This window comes from Narcine bancroftii, chromosome 8 (assembly GCF_036971445.1).
Source record: "Narcine bancroftii isolate sNarBan1 chromosome 8, sNarBan1.hap1, whole genome shotgun sequence".
Taxonomy (NCBI): domain Eukaryota; kingdom Metazoa; phylum Chordata; class Chondrichthyes; order Torpediniformes; family Narcinidae; genus Narcine; species Narcine bancroftii.
In genome coordinates this window covers 17,321,930-17,337,678 of record NC_091476.1, presented here as the reverse complement: position 1 = coordinate 17,337,678, position 15,749 = coordinate 17,321,930, and the positions used below count along the sequence as shown (strand labels likewise).

General features: G+C 40.0%; 1 long non-coding RNA gene across 1 annotated transcript; it reads left to right on the top strand.

The window, feature by feature from the left end:
• Positions 1–1,388: 1,388 nt before the first annotated feature.
• Positions 1,389–15,429, top strand: LOC138740423 (uncharacterized). The gene is made up of 4 exons (XR_011342899.1): positions 1,389–1,456; positions 10,462–10,534; positions 11,302–11,375; positions 15,260–15,429. It is a non-coding gene; the product is annotated as an uncharacterized lncRNA (long non-coding RNA).
• The last annotated feature ends 320 nt before the right edge of the window (positions 15,430–15,749 follow it).

Sequence of the window (15,749 nt, the reverse complement as noted above, 5' to 3'; positions counted from 1 at the left end):
GAGGCACAGCAACAAAAAAAAATATTGGGGCAGAGGGTAATTTTGTGGGAAAAGTGATGAGAACCTTCCCTTTATCTCATTTCAGACATGAAAATTAATTAGCCAGCCAGCAGCATTCCCACTTTGGGTCGAAGCAACACCCACAGCCAAACTCATCTCATCACTAGATTCTCTACAATTTGGACTTCACTCCCGAGAGTGCAGAAAATGAATAGTGATCTCACTGAAATTCTTAAAGAGCTCATCACAATGGATAATGAGTTGTTTTTTTTTTGGCAGGGAACATGATCATGACAGCGGACCAGCAAGCTGCACAGCGGGTGAAGGACCCACATGGACTGCGGGCCATTGATGACTTGCGGTCAAAGAATTCGAGCAGATTGTGGACTACTGGAGACTGGTTCATGGTAACGAGGTATCAGAATGGGGATTTAAGAGGAAGCTAAGGGCACAGGTTTTTTGTTTCAAGATTCAAGATTATTTTATTGTCATGTGATAAAACAGAAAATGTGATATTACACAAAATTTCCTTTAGTCTGCCGTAAAGCAGACAAGGATTCGCTGTCAGCAGAAATTGCCCAGCGCCCCTTACAGTCAGAGAAAGGGAAGCAAAAGAGAGATCCCCTCGCCACCCAGAGTTACTGAATGTCCATAGGTTCACCTCCAGCACTCCCACCACCACACAGCCTTCAATCCAAACCATCAGCAACCCAAGTTCCAGACCTCTGACATGATCAGGAAGGCTCAGTACCTCGGTTGGCTGTAGTCCAACCATTTACAACCAGTCCATTTACAACCAGTCCATTTACAACCAGTCCATTTCAACTGTGAAATATTAACTGGTGTCCAGAAGAGAATTACTATAGCATTGACGCCAAGAGGGAGCATTTGCCAGCATCACCTCCCCCCCATCCCAACCACGCATGGTGACGCATCCACCTGCAGGCCCAGCCTTTAGCACAAAACGCACAAAACTTTATTCATTAAAATATACTTTTAAATATTAAAATTTCTTGTTCTCTAAAATAATTTAAATGAAATACAAACAGAAATAGGAAAGGAAAAATATTTACGCTTGTGACGTCAGAAGGGAAGTTGTGTGTAATGCGTGCCACACGCATGCGAACGTGACGCCTTACCGCAGCATCACATTTAAGAGGGGCAGGGGGAGTAAGGTTGCGGCAGCATGCGGAAGCAGGTAGGCACTGCAAGCAACCCCCCTCCCCCACCGCCCACCGCTGAGCGAGTTTTAGAGCAGAAGAGCATGCCCCACACAGATATCCAATCCCCCGCCACACACTTCCTCTGGCGCCAATCCTGAATTACCATGAGTAATCCAAAACTTTTTCTGCTTTACAAGAAAGTAGCCGTTTCATATTGATCAGTTACAAGACATGCTTCATCTGCATTTCAGAGGACAACCATGCCAGTGGTTCTGGAGTTACACATTTACCAGGTAGGAATGGAAACTTGCTTCTTTCAAAGGCAGGAATGAACCAAATGAGTTTTGTGACATTCTAGTAGCTTTTATAGTCACTTGATTGATACCAACTTTTGTTTAAGATTTATGTAATGTCTTTTTTTTTTATTTTTATTTTTTTATTTTTCACACCATAAATCACATTAGCAAGATTTATGTAATGTCTTGAATGTGGATACTTCAGCTGCTGCTGAGGCTTAAGGAGCTCATTAGTCCACGCATCTGGTTAGTACTTAATCACTATACCACCATGTTCATGCTCCAATATTCCATTTGATGAGTGAAATCTATGGCCAGGCACATGGTGATGAGACTTCTGTGTCACTGTGATTGGTATGTTGTATCATTGTGGTCTGAGCAACATACCTACAGGGGCAGAATGATAAATGCTCCTTACAATCCTTCAAGGCATTATGGTTTTAACAGCAGAAAAGTGTGATCTTTTTGAAAAATTAGTTTAATTTTAACAGTACAAGGTGCAGAGAGCCTACTGCAATCAAAGATAGCATTATGTGACTTTTTATTACCCTTAGATTATTTTCACATACAACATTAGATTTCAGATTTATGGTCAGAGTATATATATATATATATATATAATATATATTTAGATATATATATATATATATGACATCATATACAATCCTGAGATTCTTTTTTCTGTGGGCAAAGCAGAATTACCACTTATTGGTAATGCAAAGAAAAACTGCATTTAACGTACACATGTAAACAAACTGGCTGCCATATAGAGAGAAAAAAAATTAATAAAGTGCAAATGTGCCTGACTAAATTTATTGATGAGGTGTCTGATGGTAGAGAGTTAGCAACTCTTCCATAAGGTACAAGTCTTGTGGCACTGACCCCTCTTTCCTGATGGTAGCAGCGAGAACAGAGTATGCACTGGGTGCCTTGGATCCTTGATTATTGCTGCTGCTCTCTGTCGATGCTCTCGATGGTAGGAAGAGGTTTGCCTGTGATGTATCCACTACCTTTTCCAGGGCTTCATGCTCAGAGATATTGATGTCCCCATAGCAGACCGTGATGCAGTTGGTCAGCACACTTCCCAACACACATCTGTAGAAATTTGCCAGGGTTTCCGATGTCATACCAAAAGTCTGCAAATTCCTGAGAAAGTAGAGGGACTGACGTGCTTTTTTCACGATGCCATCAATGTGCTGAAATTTTTTGGAAAATACTGCATTCAATGAATTTTTTTCAGGAATCTGACAAAAATGAGTAATATTTGGCACAACTGTTTCTTGGCCATTTCTCAGAATAATCCCAAGACAAACGCTTTGAAGGCAATATCACACAGATTGCATTTGGAGAAATGTTTGCTGTGGAGCTTTCTCTCCTACTGATTTAAAGGAACAGGCACATGAACACAGTCACTGGGCCATATGCCAGGTCACAAGAACTCAATGTGAAATTATAGATGTACAGGAAATTCTTGTTCCCAAATGGGAGTTGAAGTATCACATCTGGCAAAGTGGCAACCTTCACATGCAAGTATCACATCCTGAAGGTCAATAGATTATTTATCAGAAATCGCATCGACCCCAGTCTTATCCTTGTGTGATGCCCACAGAAATGTACTCCCCGACTTATAACCAACTTGATTTACTTCCATCACACATATGACCAAATTTAAAATATTTATATAACAAAAAATATAAAATTTATGCAGTTTATGTTGTATTGGAGTTCAGATGGCGCATGTGCATGACTTAAGAACCCTGATGTTAGTGAAATCACACCCTTTACTCTCATGTATGCACCAACCGAACTCAAATTTGTGAACACTCATGTATGCGAACAGGAATCAAGATGGCCACATCCAGCCTATGAAACTTGGAAAGCCGACTAACAAGTTTGTCAAATACAGCAAAAATCTACGATGAAAAAATATTTGATTAAAAAGTTTGCTCCACACGCTTAGGCAAAATTCCGACAAATTTATTCTGAGATATGACCGATCCTTCAGTCCCAACTCTGGTTGTAAGTCAGAGAATATCTGTACTGCACGGACATCTCTGGAACATTATCACTGCCCTCTTTCCAGACTTTGCATTTTTAATGTGACTTTCCATCAAATCAGCCAACACTGTAAACTGGAAATCAGACGATAAGTCCACAGCAGAATGAATTAACATTATATTCATGTACCACTATTTTCTTTGAAATACTAGTTTCTCGAAGTAATACTTATAGGTAGCAAATTTTATTTTTCAACACTTTTGTAGAGAAATGCACTTGCCTTTTGCAGGACCAAATCCAACCACCAGAGAACAGAAGAAACCCTCACTGAAACATGTATTTCTAATACCATATTCACTTTTGATGTTCATTCATATAATGCTCGTGTCACTATACAAATTAATAGAATCTTACAGTAAATTAATGCAATCGTCTTGAATTCTTTCATCATATTATATCTTGCCCCTTGGTCAGTTTTTCATTTTTCCTGAAATCACCGATAACATTAACAGCTAGTGGATGGAGCTCTCAACTCCATTTCCTCTATTTCCTGCACATATGTTCTCACTCCCTCTCATCTTGGAGTAGAATAAAAACATAGTTCCTCTGATACTCCCCTTTTCCTCCACCAGCTTTTGCATCCAGTGCCTTATCCTTCACAATTTCCACCAGTTTCAATATGATCTTCCGACCAGACCCTAATGCATTTTACAGTTCGAGCTCACACTGTGACTCTTCCATCCCACCCTCCATTCCCCGTCCCTCAATATCTTCCCATGCCACCGGAGGTGATGCAACCTGTCCCACTTCCCTTCCCACCATCCAGGGATCTAAACAATCATTCCAAGTGAAACAACAATTCACTCAATTTCTTCGAGTCGAGTTCATTGCATTCACAGTGTGCCTCCTCCTTCACTGGAGAAGCCAAATGCAAATCGAATGATCACTGTAAAGAGCACTTGTATTCAGCTCACAGGGTCACAGAGATCTTCTTGTTGCAACCTATTTTAGTTCTCAACCCTGCAGTCCGCAGTCTTACCTATTGTTATTAGTGACGCCCAGCATAACTCAGAAAAAAAATATTTTATCTTCCATCCATTACAACCTTCTTTAAAATGCCTCCCTAACACTCAGCCCTTGTGCTCCTTTGATTTGTCTTAGTTTACAGGTACTCCCTGACTTATGAGCGTAATTGGGACCAAAGGATCAGTCATATTTCGAAATGGACACAAGTCAGAATTTTGCCCCATGTGCTTGGAAGACCAATGTCTTAAAGCAAACTTTTTTAAATCAAATGTTATATTTGACAAACTACAGGGCATATAAAAACCAAAGTGTGCGTACTTACTTTGTTAGTCAGCTTCCTGGGAACCAGAGGCTGGGCACAGCCATCTTGATTCCTGTGCGAGTCTTTGGTTGGCACAGTGGGTTCAATATTGGAGTACAGTTGGAGCATGTGCAAGAGTTAGGGGTCCTCCAAGTACAATATTGTCACGGCGCGTCACTCTTTCATGCTCTGTATCCCTGCTATAAATTTGGTTGTATGTGCGGATGGATGTAATTCACATAGGTGGCAAGTCGGGGAGTACCTGTATTTGCTTTTAGTTTTTTGCCTATCACTTCACTGCCTCAACGCACCCTAGCGTTATTTTGAAAAGTGACACTGTTCCACACTTAGCCCAGTTTTGCAGAAGAATCATTAACTGGCTTCTCATTCCACATAAGCTGCATGACAGCCAAGTTTATCCAACATTTTCTTTTGTTCGATGACACTGCTTTGATCGCCTTGCCTCAGATAAACTGTGGACAGGACCTTGTACACCAGTCAATGCCTTTGCTTGTCACTGCAATACAGAGACAGCTGCCTTCAATTACATTTATTTTCTTATAAAAGTTCAAAGAAGTCACATATCAGATCCTTCAGATGTTTACACAAAATTTCCCAGAACACTACATGATTGTGAAATTTGTACCATTCTGAGTATACAAAGAATTCAATTATTCAAGTAAAACAAGAATTTCCAGAAGGAAATATTTGAGTTTTGTAACTACAAGGACCTTCAAATTCTATTCTATTTGTGTGGTGGTACACCACCGGCCTACTGCAGGGGGCAACCTCTGTACCTGCAGGAGTGTAAGGGGAAAGGACAACACCTGGCCGGTTGCCAATCACTTGGCCTGAATGGATCAAACCCCACCTGGTCGGGTGTCAATCACCCTCCAGGATATAAGCCTGCGCTGGCCTCCCGAGGCCTCACACACAGAGTTGCTGCAGCCACAGCCAGCCTGACTCTGTGTGTCTTTGTGGATTAAAGCTTGTTGTACAGTCTTTACCTTGTGGGTGTCTGATCCTGTCTAACAGCGCACCACAACTTGTATGTTTCTTCCTGTGACCAACCAGAAACAGCTGGGGAACTTTCTTTCTGGGTGACTCACTTGTAAAGATTAAACAAGATTAAAAGAAGTAAGAAATTAAAAATGTAAACAAACTGACTGTGCAGTACAGAGAGAAAAATAAAATCAATAAAGTGCAAATGTCAGACTTAAGGACTAGAGTCCCTAATTGCATTTGTTGTTGAGGGATCTGATGGTGGAGGGGTAGCTGCTGTTCCTGAAGCTGGTGGTTCAAGTCTTGTGGCACCTCCTGATGGCAGCAGTGAAAACAGCAGGTGCTGGGAGGTGTGAATCCTTGATGATTGCTGCTCCTGTTCCCTGCAGATGTTCACAGTGGTGGAGAGGGTTTTGCCTGTGATGTCCTGGTCTGTACCCATTACCTTTTGCAGGGCTTTATGCTCAAGGGTATTGATGTCCCCATACCCAGACTATGATGCAGCCGATCAACACACTTTCCACCACACATCTGGAAAAAGGTTTCTGATGTCAAACTTCCACAAACCGCTAGGAAGTAGAGGCGCTGATGAGCTTTCTTCACTAGTGTGTAATGTCCAGGAAGAGATCTTCCAAGATAGTGACTCCCAAGAGCTTTCGTTTGCTCACCCTCTCCACCTCTGGTCCATCAATGATCACTGGATCGTACAACTCTAGTTTACTTTTTCTGAAGCCAACAATCAGCTCCTTGGTTTTGGTGACACTGAGTGTGAGGATGTTGTTGGTGCACCATTCGGCCAAGTTTTCAATCTCCCTCCTGTAGGCTGACTCATCTCCCCGTTTTATACAACTGCTAGCGAAATTGTAGATGGTGTTGTTGTCAGACTATGCCACACAGTCATAGGCATATAACGAATAGAGCAGAGGGCTAAGAACGCATCCCTACGGTGTTCCGGTATTGAACTTAAGGTATCATAATTAAGGTCCTCAATGATTTCATCCACAGTAGTCCAGGAATACTGAGTTCTTTAGAAATTTCCCATCACTGTACTGTATGTACTCAGGACAAACTTGACATAGAAACTTCTGTAATTTGTGGTCCTGAAATCTACAGCCTTTTCTAATTGAGATATTAGGAGAATTTAAAGTGCAAATTTTAAATCACAAATTTCAAAGACCAGGTTCTGATGAAGTTTTTTATTTTGCTTAATGAAAATATTTAATTTGAAATGGTAGGAATTTGGTCCAAATGATCTCAAAGAGAAACAATTTGTTAATTTATAGTGGGCTGCCAAAGGGTACAGCAGAATATAAAACCGTCATGAGCTGAAAAATGGAAGATGGGCATTTAATCTGAGCAAATTAGAGATAATTTGCTAAGAGTGTAGGAATTTAGATGAACTTAGAGCATGGATCAGTACATGGAATTGCAATGTTGTGGCTGTTACAGAGACTTGGCTGGCGTGATAACAGGATTGTCTGATGCAGGTATCAGGGTTTATGTATTTTAAAAAAGATAGATTGAGAGGTAAAGGGGGGGGGTAACATTACTGTTTATGGATAATATCACGGTTGTACAAAGGGAGGATGCTGTAGAGGGAGTGTCTACTGAATTGGTGTGGGTGGAGTCAGAAATAGGAAGGGAGCAATCACTGGACTGGGGTAGTCTATAGGCCTCCAAATAGCCCTTGGGATATTGATGAACAGAGAAGTAGGTAGATTTCAGAATGGTGCAGAAATTACAGGGGTGTAGTAATGAGAGACTTCAATTTCCCTAATATTGACTGGAACCTCCTGATTGCGAGGGATTGATGGGGCAGAATTTGTCAGGTGTGTCAAAGAAGGTTTCCTCACACAGTATGGGGACCTGCCGACGAGGAGAGGCCATACAGGATCTAGTACTGGGTAATGAACCTGAACAGGTGACAGAACTCTCCATGGGGGAGCATTTTGGTGAGAGTGACCACATCAGTGTGAGCTTAATCATAACTATGGATGGATAAAAGCAGACAAAATGGGAAAGAGCTTAATTGGGGAAAAGGCTAATTACATTGGGTGAGGCAGGAACTAGGAAGAGTAAATTGGGAACAGATGTTCTCTGGGAAAAGCACAGAAGTAATGTGGAGGATGTTTAGGGACCACTTGCGTGGTGTCTGGATAGGTTTGTCCCACTCAGGCCCTTCACCCCTCAATGTTGTACTGACCTATATATTCCTACCAAAAACAAAGCCCTCCCTACCTCATGACCGTTTATTTTTCTTTCAGCCATGTGCCTGTCAAGGAATCTCTTAAATGCCCCAAATATTCCAGCCTCCACGACCATCCCTGATAAAGCATTCCAGGCACCCACAACTCTGTGTAAAAAAAAAAACTTTCCCCTAATTTTCCCCCTAAACTTTCATCCCTTCACTTTGTACAGTTGTCCATTAGTGCATGCTACTCCTGTCCTGGATAAGGCAGTTTACTTTTTCTACGTTCTACGTTAATATGCAGGAAGTGAAGGGATATTGATCATGTGCAGGCACAGAGATTTAGTTTAATTTGTCATCACGTTTAGCACAAATATGTTCTGACAATAAGATACTTTGAAAAATACTCGTTCCAGGAATACTGTTGCAAAATTGCTGTCAGAAAATCATATTTGAAACAAAATACATGATTCTTGATACTAAGTTTAACATGGAATGTTATAATTCCCCTTGGTTTTCCATTTGATAGTATTTATCACCTGTCAACTGTATCACTCTCCGGTGATCCCCACCCATGTTAGAAAGCATTGGTTGCCATGATTCAGACAACTGCCTGTAGCGTTTTTCCCAACTATTTCTTCACTTGAAACTGACAAAGCTCTTTTATGCTCCTTCCTTTTGGGTAAACAAGATCTAGTTTAATGGTGGCATTACATGAGCACATGATAAAGCTCAACTGTTGTCTGAGAAGTAGGTCAGTTGTATCCCTCCCACAGTTGATAAGCCCTGCTGATTATTTAATCCTCATAAATAAAGAATAGCTACTTGGTGATGGCTGTACAAATGTTAGTGTCAGGTGCCTTCTGCTCTTCTCACTACAATTTTCAATTAGTTACCCCGAGTTACAAACCATGGCCCTGAATTTATAGATACAGTTTAATCCCTGCAGTTATTTTGATCAAATGAGTTATCAAGTGTACTAAAATCCTACGCTCTCACTCTTGTACAGCTAAGTTTCTGCTTGCAAGTATATGCCCATTCATGTGATACAGAATATTTTGGGTGGATGTAAGAGTCAGCAAGCTCAGGAGAAAATATTTGCGGAGAGGGAGCGACATTGATACAAGTATGCACATGCATTTTAAGATAGAGTATTGATTTCCTTTCATGTATGTAAAGCAAATCCAATGCAAAAGTCAACTCCACCTTAATAAAGCTCCAAATGATCATGAAAGTAGCAACAGCTCAAAGCTGTGATTCACAATCATAAGGAAATTATAGGCGTGGACCCGTCAATCAACATTATTTCCCTATTCTGAATACTTAGGATGCAACAATTATTGTTTTTCTTAAATTCGTCAATCCACTCTGAGCGCTTTGACTTATTTTTATACAAAGAAAAACATCTGAATGCTAGACCTAAAGTTACTTTGTGTAACTAAGTTTATGTCTCCTTGTTCTCAGAACTTAAAATAATTAACCTCTCCACGCAATTCATCATTTTATACATCTTTCCAAGACCACCTCTCGGGAAATTCGGTATGTCACAGAAGACTCTTGTAAACTACAGGTGTACCATGGAGTGCGAGCATTCTGATTGACACCTCTATACAGGACAGTGATGCAACCAATGCTCAGGCCAAGAGAAAGAAAACTCCAAAGGGTTAGCAACTCCGCCCATGGCATCACGGGCACCAGTCTCCACTCTATCGAGGACGTCTACAAGAAGTGGAGTCTTAAAAAAGCAGCCTTTTATCCTCAAGGTCCCACACCATCTTGGCCATGCCCTCTTCACTCTACCGTTGGGAAAAAGGTCCAGGAGCCTGAATACGAGCACCTCAGCAACACAAGGACAGCTCTTCCCCGCTGCCATCTTCTTTCTTTGGCTTGGCTTCGCGGACGAAGATTTATGGAGGGGGTAAAAGTCTGCGTCAGCTGCAGGCTCGTTTGTGGCTGACAAGTCCGATGCGGGACAGGCAGACACGGTTGCAGCGGCTGCAGGGGAAAATTGGTGGGTTGGGGTTGGGTGTTGGGTTTTTCCTCCTTTGCCTTTTGTCAGTGAGGTGGGCTCTGCTATCAGATTCCTGACTAAACACTGCCTTACTTTGACTTTTTTCTTTTTCTGTCATGTGGTTTATATAAATGTTTGTACTGCAATACTGCCACATAATAATAAATTTCATGGCATGTTTATTTAAATGTAGACAATGCAGCACATTAACAGGACATTTTTGTCCACGAGTCTGTGCCACCCAATTTACACCTCTTTTAACCCTACACCCCAGTACGTTTCAAACGGTGGGATGAAACCAGAGCCCCCAAGGAAAACCCACCCAGACATGGGGAGAACATACAAACTCCTTACAGACAGCGCAGGATTCGAACCCAGGTTCTGATCGCTAACACTGTAAATGCATTGCACTAAGTGCTATGCCAACCGTGGCATGTGCATGACAATAAATTCTGATTCTGATGTTCTCTGTCTAGGATGGAGTTGGAAGTTGTATCAATGCAAGATAGGAGGAGGAAATGAAGTCTGAAGGCTTTTTAGAAACAGGAGGTATGTGGAGAATCTGAATGTGGGATTTTCAGAATTTTTACAAAGTCCAAGGAAGAGACAACAACCCTTTTACAGCATGATTGTTCTAGGTTGCTCTACCACAGGTAAACAGGAGGACAAAATATACTAAAAGAGCATTACATGGGGAAAATATGGTTCTATGCACATAGTTCTTGGGAGTCACTATCTCAGAGGATATTTTCTGGACCCAACATACTAATGGGATTGTGAAGAAACCACATCAATGCCTCTACTTCTTCAGGAGTTTGTGGAGGTTTGGTAATGACATTGGAAACCCTGGCAAATTTCTACAGATGTGTAGTGGAACGTGTGCTGACCAGATGTATCATGCTGTGGTTTGGGGACATCAATACCCCAGAGCATAAAGCCCTGCTAAAGGTAGAGGACACAGCCCAGGACATCACAGGTAAAACCTTCCCCACCATTAAGAACATCTATAGGAAACATTGCCAATCCTCAATGATCCACACCATCCAGCACATGCTCTGTTCTCGCTGCTACCATCAGGAAAGAGGTCTAGGTGCCACAAGGCACATACATCCAAGTTCAGGAATAGCTGCCATCCCTCCACCATCAGACTCCTCAACAACAAACTCAATCAGAAACTCATTTAAGGACTCTTACTTGTTCACTTAATTGATTTTTGAGCCTCTATATTCCACAGTTTGTTTACTTTTTTTTAACATATATATGTTGACTAGTTTTCTTTGCATTATCAATAAGTGTTAATTCTGCCTTGACTGCAGGAGAAAAGGATGTCATGCATGTACTCTGACAATAAATCTGAAAAATGGCAAAGAAATAATTCCATTGGTGAAAGGTATGCCTGAAAGTACATTGTTTAATTTCCAAATTGATTGAATTTAATCCAGAAATGCTTGCAATCTTGTTTTACACTGAAAGTAACTGATTTTCATTTACAAACCACTGCAGAAACTGGGTACAAATTAATTTACATGCCCTTTAGCCTGACATAAATCCCACCATCATCTGTACTAGAATTCTTCAATGTAAGTGGAAATGGTTCATTTACAAAAAGGTTCTGACAAATTCAGCTGTGGACCTTTTGGGGGGGGGGGGGGGATGGAGGATTTACACCAGCTTATGCAAGAAGGGATGCAATTGCATCAGAAGACATAATGTCAATTCCACCATGGGGCCCAGGGATGTAGTTGAATAGGAAGACATTATCTAATTTACACTATGGGGCCCAGGATGCATACATATGAATCAGTAGACATTATCTAATTTCCACCATGAGGCCCAGAGATGCAGTTGTCTATTGTTGGTCACAGACTGTCAGGAGTCCTTGAAGATAGATCATTTGTTCAGGGAGATGGGCTGTGGGTGGGCAGCTTTTGGGTGGTGTAAGCCATGGTCCCACTGCTGAAGTTTGAGACTCTCTGAGGGGTGGAAATATCTGGGGGAGGTGGAGAAGCTGCTACCGGCGCCCCGACAACCTACTACAAGTGTGCGGTCATTGCCTCGTTTCGGCAGTTGGGACCAGTACAGGCATTGATAAGTATAGTTGGGAAGGACTTGCATATTGTAGTTTGAAATCAGCTTTTGAATTTGTAATAAACATTTGTATAAACTGAACTGCTCTCCATGTGGGTGTTTAATTTCTTTCGGTAGCTCTAACACTGACCAATCTAAAACAAACAAAGTGAGAGGTACAAGTTTACCCAGGACGGGGCGGGGAGGGTAAAAAGACAGCCATTAAATCAAGGAAAAAAACCCCCACTGAATTGGGAGGTAGAATTATCAGGAAATTCTTTGCAGCCCCTCATCCTGTTCATTTGATGAAAATATTCATTCCACAGGAAAAAGAAAATTCAAATAAAAAGTCTTGGAAAATGAAGGATATTGTAATATTTGTTTCCTTGTTCTGTCACAACCATTATTATTTGTGTTGGAACAAAGCTGCTGATGGATTCCTGGAGCCTCACACAAGTGGAAATTTGCAGCATTATATACAACTTTCACTCTGACAGAAAATCAGGGATGATTTTCTCCTGAAGCATTGCTAAGTACAAACAGGCAATTTACAATTTGAGGGGAGGACAGGAACAGATGAAAAAAGCTTCCAGAAGCAAAAGCTGACTACCCGAGTTGCATTCAGATTCCTGGAATGGGATCAGCACACACTTGCTGAAAATGTACAGCAAATCTTGCGTGCATCACATCCGGCAGAAAGAGAATAACAGCTTTTGATACTATAGAAGACCCAGCTTGGACCATCAGAAGGTCTTTGAGAGAATATCTGTCACATAAAAGATGGAAGTGGTCTTCAAAATGGGGTTTGGGAAGGGAATTCTGAATAGTTATCAGTAGTGCAATCAAAATTATTGGGTAAGAAATAGAAAGCTGAGACAAAGTTCCCAACTGTCTTGTTTATGTGTTGTGTCAATCTTTTTTTTTTTTTTTTTTTTTTTAAATTTTTTATTTTTCACACCATAAATCACAATAGCCATGATATACACTTTTTCTTTTCCACACATTTACAGTGACTTTTTCTCCCTCCCCCCTCCCTCCTCCCAAGCCACCCCCCCATCCCTCCCCCCTCTCATCCATTTTAGTTATACAATCTAGGTTGCATTAATTCAGTTAGACAATGTTGTCATTCAACAAAAATACACCAGAAATTCTACTGAGTCCATTTTTTTCTTCTCTTCTCCTTCCATCAACTTAGGTAATGTTTGTTCCCGGTAGGTTTTCGCTATTGTATTTAATGTAAGGCTCCCATACTTGTTCGAATATTTCAATATTATTTCTTAAACTATATGTTATTTTTTCTAATGGAATACATTTATTCATTTCTATATACCATTGTTGTATTTTCAAATTATCTTCCAATTTCCAGGTTGACTTGTGTTGTGTCAATCTTGAAGTGAACCCAACAAGACGAATCAGACATAGGGGGTCAAAACTCGCATAACATTGTTATCCACCATCAATTTGGAGAAAGATGAGCATCTGTAACAAAGTTAAGCTGATCTCAGGAGCCAAAGTGCAGAGCAGCAAAAAACAATCTGATTTTTGTTTTGTCAACTGGTCTCTTACTGAATCTTTGGATTGATTACCTGAAGGTCATGGAAATATATTAAAGCTTCATTGTGTTTAGTCACAATGAAACAAACTGGAGTGTGCAAAATATTTTGTGTTGCTGTAGGTGGCACAGGTGTGAGCCACACCAAACTTCTGATACCGAAGTCTCTCTTTTTTTAAATTTTTTTATTAATTTTTTTATTTTTCACACCATAAATCACATTAGCCATGATACACACTTTTTCTTTTTCACACATATACAGTGACTTTTTCTCCCCCCACCCCCCCCCTACCATCCATTTTAGGTATACATTCTAGGTTACATTAAACCAGTCAGACAATGTTGTCATTCAACAAAAATACACCAGAAATTCTACTGAGTCCATTCTTTTCTTTCCTTCTCCTTCCATCAACTTAGGTAATGATTGTCCCCGGTAGGTTTTCGCTATTGTATTTAATGTAAGGCTCCCATATTTGTTTGAATATTTCAATATTATTTCTTAAACTATATGTAATTTTTTCTAATGGAATACATTTATTCATTTCTATATACCATTGTTGTATTTTCAGATTATCTTCCAATTTCCAGGTTGACATAATACATTTTTTTGCTACGGCTAGAGCTATCTTAACAAATCTTTTTTGTGCATCCTCCAAATCAATTCCAAATTCTTTGTTTTTTATGTTACTTAGGAGAAAGATCTCTGGATTCTTTGGTATATTGTTTTCTGTTATTTTATTTAATATCTGATTGAGATCTTCCCAAAATTTTTCTACTTTCTCACATGTCCAGATTGCATGAATTGTTGTTCCCATTTCTTTTTTACATCGAAAACTTCTATCAGATACTGTTGGGTCCCATTTATTTAACTTTTGAGGTGTAATGTATAGTCTGTGTAACCAGTTATATTGTATCATACATAGCCTCGTATTTATTGTATTTCTCATCGTTCCAGAACATAATTTCTCCCATGTTTCCTTTTTTATCTTTATATTTAAATCTTGTTCCCATTTTTGTTTAGTTTTACCATTTGTTTCCTCATTCTCCTTTTCTTGCAGTTTAATATACATATTTGTTATAAATCTTTTGATTAACATTGTATCTGTAATCACATATTCAAGGTTACTTCCCTCTGGCAAACTCAAACTGCTTCCTAATTTATCCTTCAAGTAGGATCTCAATTGGTAATATGCCAGCGCTGTATCTCCAGTTATATTGTACTTATCTCTCATTTGTTCAAAGGATAAGAATCTACTTCCTGAAAAACAATTTTCTATTCTTTTGATCCCTTTTTTCTCCCATTCTCTAAAGGAAAGGTTATCTATTGTAAAAGGGAGTAACTTATTTTGCGTCAATATTAGTTTTGGTAATTGATAATTTGTTTTATTTCTTTCTACATGAATCTTCTTCCAAATATTGAGGAGATGATGTAATACTGGAGAAGTTCTATGTTGTACCAATTTTTCATCCCATTTATGTAATATGTGTTCAGGTATCTTTTCCCCTATTTTATCTAATTCTAATCTCGTTCAGTCTGGTTTTTCGCTTGTTTGATAAAAATCTGATAGGTATCTTAATTGTGCGGCTCTATAATAATTTTTTAAGTTTGGCAATTGTAAGCCTCCTTGTTTATACCATTCTGTTAATTTATCTAGTGCTATCCTCGGTTTCCCCCCGATACCGAAGTCTCTTGAGCCACTTTTCATCTGGATATTGAGAATGGATCATGTCCACAGTGAAGTAATGATCAAACCTCCAAAGAGGGAGAAAATACCCACAGGACCTTCTATCTTTGTGTGTATCTACATCAAGCTGAACAGGGAACCTGGTGTCACTATGTTTTGAGTCTCTATCTTTCCTTAATTTTGTGAAGGACAGTTCTGAGCATATTGTCTTCAACATTTCATTCATTTAAATCATGGGGTACCACTTATCCCTCTTGGAAAAGTTTATGTACTAATAATACCTTTAAACAGAAGTCAGTAGAACAGTAGACTGAACAGAATGTCCTCAGGGCACTGCAAGATCAGGAGATGGTGGATCCAGTCAGATGGATCCCCGAGATTGTCAAAGTAATTTTAAACCATGTCTCAGACCAGAACATTCAAACATCAAACACTTTCTTGATTGGCTGATGGTGAAAAA